Below are 10670 nucleotides of genomic sequence, written 5' to 3' on the forward strand. Positions count from 1 at the left end.
TTTGTAGGGGTTGAGGACAAGTGAAATGAAATGAAAATCGCTTATTGTCACAAGTAGGCTTCAATGAAGTTACTGTGAAAAGCCACTAGTCGCCACATTCCGGCGCCTGTTCGGGGAGGCTGGTACGGGAATTGAACCGTGCTGTTGGGTCTACTTTAAAAGCCAGCGATTTAGCCTAGTGTGCTAAACCAGCCCCAGGTGCGAGCTCTGTGGAGTGGGTCCGGCCAACCATGTGTGTATGCTCTGCCCGTGTCCCAAGATTTGTGGGTTTCTGGGTCTCAAGCACCATGTCAGCCATTCTGAAAATTGAGCTGGAGCTCTGGCCCTTGGTGGCCACATTTGTGGTGTGAGACTTGCTGGAGCTGCAGACTGGCGTGGGGGCTGATGTCCTGACCTTCGCCTTGTTGATTGCCTGGTGGCGAGTGTTGATGGGGTGGAGGTCAGCTTCTCCACCCAGTGTCTCAGTGTGGCTGGAGATCTGATGGAGTTCCTAAACCTCGAAAGTCAAGTGCACTGAGGGGAATCGCTGGAGGGGTTTTACCAAAGATGGTAATCATTTATTGTGTATAAGAGCTCATCACTTGCTGTGGGAAGGGTTAGGTTTTTGGGAGGGGTGGGGTTAGGTTCTAGGGGCCTGTATGTGGGAATGGGGTGGGTTGTTCATTTTGGATGTGTTTTGTATTATGTATAAAATGGAAAAAGTTGAATAAAAATATAATTTTAAAAGTCAAAATATTTTCGATCAATTTCCTGAGAACATAGTAAGGCTGATAGTTTGAGAAACATGTTAAAATACTTTACATCATAAATCTGTTTTGTAATTTCACCATTTCATTCAAGTGCTTGGGCCTCCAAAGTAAAGGGTTCCTCCTGCTATCACTGTTATCAGCTACCTTGAATCAATGAAGAGGTTTAATCAGCTAACTGAATTCGCCTCCTATAGGCAGTAGTGTCATTGCACTATAACTTCCAGAATAATCTTTTTACTGTCACAAGTCGGCTTACATTAACACTGCAATGAAGTTACTGTGAAAAGCACCTAGTCGCCACATTCCAGCTCCTGTTCGGGTACACGGAGGGAGAATTCAGAATTCTTACCTGGTACAGCAATTGAACCTGCGCTGCTGGCCTTGTTCTGCATCACAAACCAGCTGTCTAGCCAGGAATTAAAATATATTTTGAAATGAGGGTCTGTATGTAACTCAAGACTTTTAATGATTAATAGCAAGTTTGGCTGTTCATGGACTTGAATTTCTACAGGGATTCTGGTTGCCAGAAAGCTGCAGAAACCACAGAAAACAGTGTAAATCAAACTCACCCACATTGTAGTGCAGGACTGATCTACTACCATGAGCTTCAACCCCAAGTTTTCCTTGTCTCCAGCTTCAGGAATGTCTGCTTCATTCTTCACTTTGAAGCCACCATTTGACATTTAACACGTAACCAATCCAAGCAACTCTGATTAAATTCTGCTTCTACAGTTGTTGCTAGCTCTCCAGGATTTAAAGATTAATCTTGTAGACATCATTGCAAGCATCCCAGGAAAACAATGTCTTGCCTTCACAGACAAATGTTTTCAAATTGAGTGATACAATTTCTGCGTAATTCAGCTGTGAGATCTTGCCATTTTACTACTGCTGATAATTGAATTTGCTTGCTGTTGGTGACTTGGTTACAGAGAGTAGCTCTTCAAGATGCCAAGACTGCTGCTGGTGTTTTTAGAGGCAAGTATTCCATGGGCCAGACTGCAGATGGTGAATGTGGTGGTGAATATTTGGGATGGGCTTGATGTCCCAGTTTTCTGCAGATTGAGCTTGCTAGTGCTTGCATTCTCTTGTGGCTCGAGTACTGTGGAAGGTCCAGGGACCTGGCTTAAACTCTTGGCTTGATTCTCAAATTTCTGCAATACTTTCCATATTTTAAAACAAAATAGAAAAAAAGTAGAAAACTTATAGCAGAAGGAGACCTATTATTTGCTAACTGAAAGCAAACTTCAGTGGTCTTTATTCTCTTGGTCAGTGGATTATTACACTTAGAATGTATAACCAAGTTTTTTAAAAATGTATATTGTTGTGGGCCAGGGTTTAGAGAACCCCAAAGTCTATCATGGAGTTCACCTGACCCACAACTTTTTAAAAGATTGTGGTATGGGGAGCACACGGTCCACTCTACAGGTGTGGCATAGCAGAAATGGAAAAGTATTTTTGAAAGCAAAACAATGTTTATTCTATGAACTCAAGTTAACCTTTTTAAAACATACAGTGAACATCTTAGCAACCATTCAAATATGACCCCCAAAGAATACAGCACTAAGTAACCTTAAGCTGTCCTTTTAACATCCATAAGACTTAAGAAGCACATCAGGTTAACGTCACTACTGAGAGCAGTTATTAGTTTTAAATCACCAAACGATCGATTTACAGTCTTTAGATTACAGAGAGAGAGACTCATACACCTTCTGGCTGTGACTGCAGCTATCCAGCTCTGAAAATGAAACTAAAACACACCTTGCAGCAAACAGCCTAAAACTAAAGTAAAAAGCTGCCAGACAGCCCAGCTCCACCCACACTCTGACATCACTGCAGTAGTAAACACCCATTTCTTAAAGGTACTCTCGCTACAGATATTTATATACATACCTATTTATAAACACCCATTTCTTAAAGGTACTCTCACATGACACCTCCCCCCAAGAAAAAAAAATCAACCATCAACTTCAAGATGGTTTCATTTTTCACCTTTTCACTATCCTTTAAGAAATGCACACAGTAAATATACTTTTTGTTTAAAAAAAAAACACATGCAAAAAAAGCCACAGGTATTAAGTGCAGGTGCAGCACATAACAGAAGTAATTGCAAACATAAGAACAAATAGATTTGGATGAGTCCAATATCCCCAATAATATTCCCAACGTGTTTCCTCCACGGATACAAAACCCGTTTACATTAAAGCAGGATACAGTCAACAGCACAAGAGTAACATCATACCAATTCTTCAAAGAAATAGAACAGAGGAGTAAAAAAACTCAAGAATCCAGAGCTAAGGGGGAATTACATTGATATCCACAACGCAGAAGACCAAGGTTAAGAAGGATATCAGATCTCAGCCAAAAGGCCTGTGGGGGGGGGGGGGGGGGGCAGTGGGTAGATCCCTGTATCAGAGAAGAGGGGGTCATCAGGGCAACTCCAGAAGTGATCCAAATTGAAAGAAAAAAAAGCCTGAAACTGACCATATCTGAGTGGGGGAACCTTCCTCAATCGCAGTGAGGACTCACGAACCTTACCAACCCCAATCCTTCACTGCTCTTCGTCCTTCTAACCGAGACTGGGAGAGACAACAAAAAGCACCACCCTTCCTCCACCACAGGGATTGTCAGACAATATAAGGCACAGATATATTTAGGATAAGGACTGCACGAATCCCACATTCATAGAATCCCTGCATTGCAGAAATGAAAATCAAATGAAGTTACTGTGAAAATCCCCTAGTCACCACATTCCGGTGCCTGTTCGGGAGGCTGGTACGGGAATTGAATCGTGCTGCTGGCCTGCCTTGGACTGCTTTAAAAGCCAGCGATTTAGCTCTGTGCTAAACCACCCATTTGGCCCATCGAGTCTGCACAACCGCACCATCCGGGAGGGAACCTGCTCAAAAGCAACAGAACCATCCCAACTCCTTCCAACCACTGTGAACAAGCGAGGTTTTTAACATTCTAACTCAGCTACATAATGCAGAAACACCAGCTAACAATACTGCTCCTTGTCTTGCAACCCCAAGGGCAGCAACCCGGGAAAGGATGGCACCTCTCTCTTCACAAAATCCTGAACCTGCAAGTACCTGAAACCTGAACCTGCAAGTACCTGAAACCATTCCCCCTGAGCAACTCATACTCTTCCTCCACGTCCTCCAATTTCACAAAACTGCCCCCTACAAACAGGTTATTAAATCGCTCAATCCCTGCCTGCCGCCACCCGCAAAATCTTGCATCCAGCACCCCTCCGGTACAGATCTATGATTATCAGAGATCGATGCACACACCCAGGCGCCTCTATTGCCCCAACACCCTCAAGGCCAAAACTACCTCTGGACTCACGGAGTAGCTGGCTGGCGAGAACGGCAGAGGCGCTGCTAACAATGCCCTTAATCTCGTTCCCCTACAAGAAGCCGTCTCCATCCACTCCCATGCCGACCCCTCCCTCACTACCCATTTCCTAATCATGGCGATGTTCGCCCCCCCCAGTACTCATTCATTATATTTGGCAACGCCAACCCCCATACCCTCCCCCCCACCTCACCCCGCTCCAAAAAAGCCCTTTTGACCCACAGGGCCTTCCCCGTCCAGGCATACCCAGAGATCAGCGCGTTAATCTTTTTAAAGAACGACTTCGAGACAAAGATCGGGAGCTCCTGAAATACGAACAGGAACCTTGGCAGCACTGTCATCTTAACGCCTGGACCCGTTCGGGAACGGCATCCCACCTCTTGAAGCCCCCTTTTATCTGCTCCACCAACAGAGTCAAATTAAACTTGTGTAACTGCGCCCAACCCCGCGTCATCTGAATGCCCAGGTATCTAAAACCTGCCTCCTTAAATGACAACTCCCCTACCCTCCTCTCCTGCCCTCTGGTCTCAATCAGGAACACCGCGCTCTTTCTCATGTTCAACTTGTACCCGGAGAACCGGCTAAAGTCCTCCGAAATCCCCATAATGCCACCTAGTGGGTCCGAAATATATAACAACCGGTCGTCCGCATATAGTGAAATCCTGTGCTTGACGCCAACCCCGCAAAATCCCTTTCCAATCCCTTGATGCTCTAAGCGCCATTGCCAATGGCTCTATAGCCAAGGCAAAAAGCAACGGGGAGAGCGGAGACCCCTGCCTCGTCCCACGATGAAGCCCAAAATTTCCCAAGCTCACCCGGTTCATCCGCACGCTTGCAACCGGTGCCTTGTGCACCAGCCAAACCCAGTCCACAAATCCCTGCCCAAACCCAAACCGCCCAGCACCTCCCACAGATATTCCACTCCACCCAGACAAAAGCCTTCTCCACGTCCATCAGCACTACCACCTCCACCTCCTGCCCCTCCAGAGGCATCATAATCACATTAAGTACCCTCCTCACATTTGCTGGCAACTGTCTCCCTTTCACAAACCCCGTTTGGTCCTTGCCTATCACCCACGGGATGCAGTCCTCAATTCGCGAAGCCAACACCTTCGCCAGCAACTTGGCGTTCACATTCAACAGCGATATCAGACAGTACAGTCAACATTGCTCCGGATCCTTGAACGTTTTCAATATCAGAGAGATGGATGTCTGCGATGGTGTATGGGGGAGTTCCCCCCTCTCCCTAGCCTCATTGTATGCCCTCAGCAGCAGTAGCCCCAGGTCCCCCGCAAACCTTTTATAAAATTCCTCCAGGAACCCAACCGGATCCGGGGCCTTCCCTGCCTGCATCCCCCCATGCTCTCCATCACCTCCCTCAACCCGATCAGGATCCCCAAACCCTGCAGCAATACCTCGCCACCCAGGGAAACTCCAACAAATCCAGGAACCACCCGTCGCATTCCCTCCCCCCTGGCCCGGGAGCTCTGACTCATACAATCTCCTGTAAAAGCCTCAAACACCCCATTCACCCCCACCGGGTCCAACACCACCCTTCCCACCTCGTCCTTTACTCAACCAATCTTCCTTGTTGCCTTTTGCTTCCTCAGCTGGTGGCCCAGCATCCTGCTCTCCTTCTCCTCATACTCATTGATGCGACCATCAATTCACTCGAGACGGGAGTAGAAGTAAACTGCAGCTTTAATCAACTTAGAACAGTGCCTGCCCGCGACTGATCCAATACTGAGAACCACCTACAGGTTGACTGCTCTTTATACCTCCCTTCAAGGGGAGGAGCCATGGGCGGAGCCCATACAGGCCCCAACATGTTCCCCTATGGATAATGCCATACAATGGCCCATAGGAGGAGCCCACAAGGGCAACAGCATAGCACAAATACAAGGGCAACAGGACAAATCCAAATACAATGGTGGGTTATTGGCATAATACATTCACCACATTCACCCCCTGTTAAAAAAATGAAGTCCGGCGGGGGTGACGGGTTCATAAGTTCAGCCGGTCCAGCGCACGGACTGTGCGCTGTGATCGGCGAAGCTCTGGCGTTGTTGCTGGCCCGGGTGTCGAGCTCGTCCATGCTGGCATCGGTAATGAGTGTGCCGGTGCGGGTACAGACGTGGACTCTGGGAGCGTCTCTTCTGGAGCTTAATTCCTGTGGATCGGTGAAGGGGGGGTGGCGGGCGGGAGCGAGCCCGGGAGCCATATAGGGGCGCATGGATTGCATCCCCCCATACTCTCTGGTCATGGTAGATTGGGCGGGATATGGTGGGGTGGTGGTGGTGGTGGAACCGGCGGGCGCCAGGTCCCGGAGGGAGACTGTATCCTGTTGGCCATTGGGGTGTTCGATATAAGCGTACTGGGGATTGGAGTGTAGGAGCTGGACCCTCTCTACCAGAGCATCGGACTTATGGCTCCTGACGTGTTTTCTGAGTAGGACTGGCCCCGGTGTCTTCAGCCAGGACGGAAGCGAGGCCCCTGAGGTGGATCTCCTAGGGAAAACAAATATGCGGTCATGAGGGGTCTCATTTGTGGCTGTGCAAAGTAGGGACCTAATAGAGTGGAGCGCATCGGGGAGGACCTCCTGGACCACAGGGTCAGTAGGATGGTCTTCCAGACCGTCATGTTCTCCCTCTCCACCTGCCCATTTCCCCTGGGATTATAACTGGTAGTCCTGCTCGAGGCGATGCCCTTACTGAGCAGGTACTGATGCAGTTCGTCGCTCATGAACGACGAACTGCGATCACCGTGGACATAATTGGGGAAACCAAACAGGGTTGGACATAATTGGGGAAACCAAACAGGGTGAAGACACTATGTAGGGCTTTAATGACGGTGGACGTGGTCATGTCGGGACAAGGGATTCCAAAGGGGAAGTGGGAGAACTCATCAATAATGTTGAGGAAATATGTATTGCGGTTATTGGAGGGGAGGGGCCCTTTGAAATCGATACTGAGGCGCTCAAAGGGCCGGGACGCCTTCACCAGGTGGGCCTTATCTGTTCGATAGAAGTGCGGTTTACACTCCGCACAGATCTGGCAGTCCCTGGTCATAGCTCTGACCTCCTCGGTGGAGTAGGGCAGGTTGCGGGCCTTGATATAGTGGATAAGCCGGGTGACCCCCGGGTGGTAGAGGTCATCGTGGATAGCCCGTAGTCGGTCACCTTGCGCGCTGCGCATGTGCGGGACAGGGCATCTGGGGGCTCGTTGAGCTTCCCAGGATGATATACTATATCGTAATTATAGGTGGAGAGTTCGATCCTCCACCTCAAGATCGTATCGTTCTTGATTTTGCCCCGCTGCGTATTATCGAACATGAAGGCTACCGATTGTTGGTCAGTGATGAAGGTAAACCTCCTACCAGCGAGGTAGTGCCTCCAATGCCGTACGGCTTCCACGATGGCTTGAGCCTCTTTTTCGACTGAGGAGTGCTGAATTTTGGAGGTGGTGAGGGTGCACGAAAAAAACGCTACCGGTCTGCCTGCTTGATTGAGGATAGCGACGAGAGCAACCTCTGATGCATCGCTTTCCACCTGGAAGGGGACGGACTCGTCCACCGCGCGCATCGCGGCTTTGGCGATGTCCGCCTTGATGCAGCTGAAGGCCTGGCCGGCCTTAGTTGCCAGTCGAAAGAAAGTGGCCTTGATTAGTGGGCGGGCTTTGTCCGCATAGTTGGGGGACCCACTGGGCGTAATATGAAAAGAACCTGAGGCACCTCTTCAGGGCCCTGGGGCAGTGGGGGAGGGGGAATTGCAGGAGGGGGCGCATACGGTCAGGGTTGGGTCCTAGACTCCCATTTCCACGAAGTAGCTGAGGATGGCTAGTCTGGTTGTGCGGAAAATGCATTTCTCCTTGTTGTATGTGAGGTTTAGGGTTTCGACGGTTTGGAGAAATCTGTGGAGGTTGGCGTCGTGGTCCTGCTGATCATGGCCGCAGATGGTGACATTGTCCAAGTACGGAAATGTGGCCCGCAGCCCGTACCGGTCCACCATTCGGTCCATTGTTCTTTGGAACACCGAAACCCCGTTCGTGATGCAAAGGGGATTCGGAGGAAGTGGAAGAGGCGGCCGTCTGCCTCAAAAGCCGTGTAGTGGCGGTCCTCCCGGCGGATTGGCAGTTGGTGGTTTGCAGACTTCAGATCCACCATGGAGAACACCCAGTAGTGTGCGATCTGATTTACCATGTCTGCAATCCGGGGAAGGGGGTACACATCGAGGTGCGTGTACCGGTTTATGGTTTGGCTGTAATCTACAACCATCCGGTTCTTTTCCCCGGTCTTGACGACTACCACCTGGGCTCTCCAGGAGCTATTGCTGGCCTCGATGACTCCCTCCTGCAAGAGTCGCTGGACCTCGGACCTGATAAAAGTCCTGTATGCTATACCGCCAGCTGGTGGTGGTAACTGGTTTGCAGTCAGCGCTGAGGTTTGCGAAGAGTGGGGGAGGGTCAACTTTCATTGTCGCAAGGCTGCATATGGTGAGTGGGCGTAGGGCCCCCCCGAACTTCAGGGTTAGGCTCCTGAGGTTGCATTGGAAATCTAGTCCCAATAGGAGAGGAGCGCAGATGTTTGGGAGCACATATAATTTAAAATTGGCGTACTCGGCGCCCTGTATTGCTAGGGTTGCGGTAGTGCACCCTCGGATTTGCAACCCAGAGGTGAGGGAGATGGTTTGGTGCGCCGGGAAAATTGGGAGCGAGCAGCGTCTTACCATGCCTGGGTGAATGAAGCTCTCTGTGCTCCCGGAGTCAAAAAGGCAGGGCGTCTTGTGCCCATTTACCCGGACGGCCATCATGGAGCTCCGGAGTTGCTTGGGTCACGACTGGTCCAGGGTGACCGCGCTGAGTTGCGGGTAGCTGGCGTGGTCGGAGGTGCTGGGGCAGATCCGCGATGGCTGCCCTTGTTGATCGTACGAGTTGAGCGGCATAGCAGATGGCGGCCCCCGTTGGTCGAGCATGACGGGCGGTGAGGAAGATGGCGTCCAAGATGGCGGCCCCATGGATCGCACGTGTCTAGGGCCCCCTTTCGAGTTGGCGCTGACTCACGTAGTTGGACCGGACTCTCGCCACGTAGACGTCTCGGACAGCGAGTTCCATATGTTGAGTGGCCGTAACGGCCTGGTAGTTGGAGCTGCGTGCGGGGGCTTTGAGGTCGTGTAGGTAGTCTTGTAGCGATTCTCCGGGGCACTGGCGGCGAGTGGTGAGGCTGTGTTGTGCGTAGACCTCGTTCACGGGCCGTACATAGAGGCGTTCGAGCATTGCGAGGGTGTCTGCGTAGGAGGAGGCCTCGTCGAGTTGAACAGAGATTCGATAGCTCACCCGTGCGTGCAGGAGGCTCAGCTTCTGTTCGTCAGTGATGGAAGGCGAGGAGGAGGCTGCGAGATAGGCCTTGAAGCAGCGGAGCCAGTGCGAAAAAATTTCTTTCGCCTCCGCAGCCTGCGGATCGAGTTCCAGTCGGTCAGGTTTGAGGGCCGATTCCAAAGTTGCGTTTACGTTGATTAAATTGATGCGACCATCAGTTCATTTGAGACGGGAATAGAAGTAAACTGCGGCTTTAATCAACTTAGAACAGTGCCTGCCCGCGACTGATCCAATACTGAGAACCACCTACAGGTCGACTGCTCTTTATACCTCCCTTCAAGGGGAGGAGCCATGGGCGGAGCCCATACAGGCCCCAACATGTTCCCCTATGGATAATGCCATACAATGGCCCATAGGAGGAGCCTACAAGGGCAACAGCATAGCACAGATACAAATACAAGGGCAACAGGTCAGATACAAATACAATGGTGGATTATTGGCATAATACATTCACCACACTCATATACTGCCCCTTTGGCCCTCCTCAACTGCCCCACCGCCGTCCCTGTGGACACTAAAACAAACTCCCTATGTGCCCACCTCCACTGCCCCCAGATTTTGAGAGTCGTCGCCACCACCGGGCTCGTGGTATACCTCATTGGAGGGAACGGCATCGGCGCCGTTGCCAGCGCCCCCAGACTCGTACCCTCACAAGACGTCGTCTCCAGCCTCTTCCATGCAGCCCCTCCCCCTCCATCACCCACTTACGCACCATTGCCACATTGGCGGCCCAGTAGTACCCACAGAGGTTGGGCAGCGCCAGCCCCCCCATCCCTACTCTGCTCCAGGAACACCCTTCTCATCCTCGGAGTCCCTCGCGCCCACACAAACCCCGTTATGCTCTTGTTGACCCGCCCAAAGAAGGCCCTCGGGATAAAAATGGGGAGGCACTGGAACAGGATAAAAAACCTTGGGAGCACCGTCATCTTAACTGACTGCACCCTACCCGCCAGGGACAGCGGCAGTGCGTCCTACCTCTTGAACACCTCCTCCATGCTCCACTAGCCTCGTGAAATTGAGTCTATGCAGGGCCCCCCAGCTCCTGGCCACCTGAATCCCTTGTTGTGTTGGGTGCTCTGCTACACAGACGAACCAACACGGTTGCGGAAGGTACAACTGAGTTTTATTACTAACAATATTAACATTTGTAAACTGGTTACTGTGGTTCGTTCATTACCCTCTAACCTGTGGACCC

This window comes from Scyliorhinus torazame, chromosome 14, assembly GCF_047496885.1.
Source record: "Scyliorhinus torazame isolate Kashiwa2021f chromosome 14, sScyTor2.1, whole genome shotgun sequence".
In the NCBI taxonomy this organism is placed as follows: domain Eukaryota; kingdom Metazoa; phylum Chordata; class Chondrichthyes; order Carcharhiniformes; family Scyliorhinidae; genus Scyliorhinus; species Scyliorhinus torazame.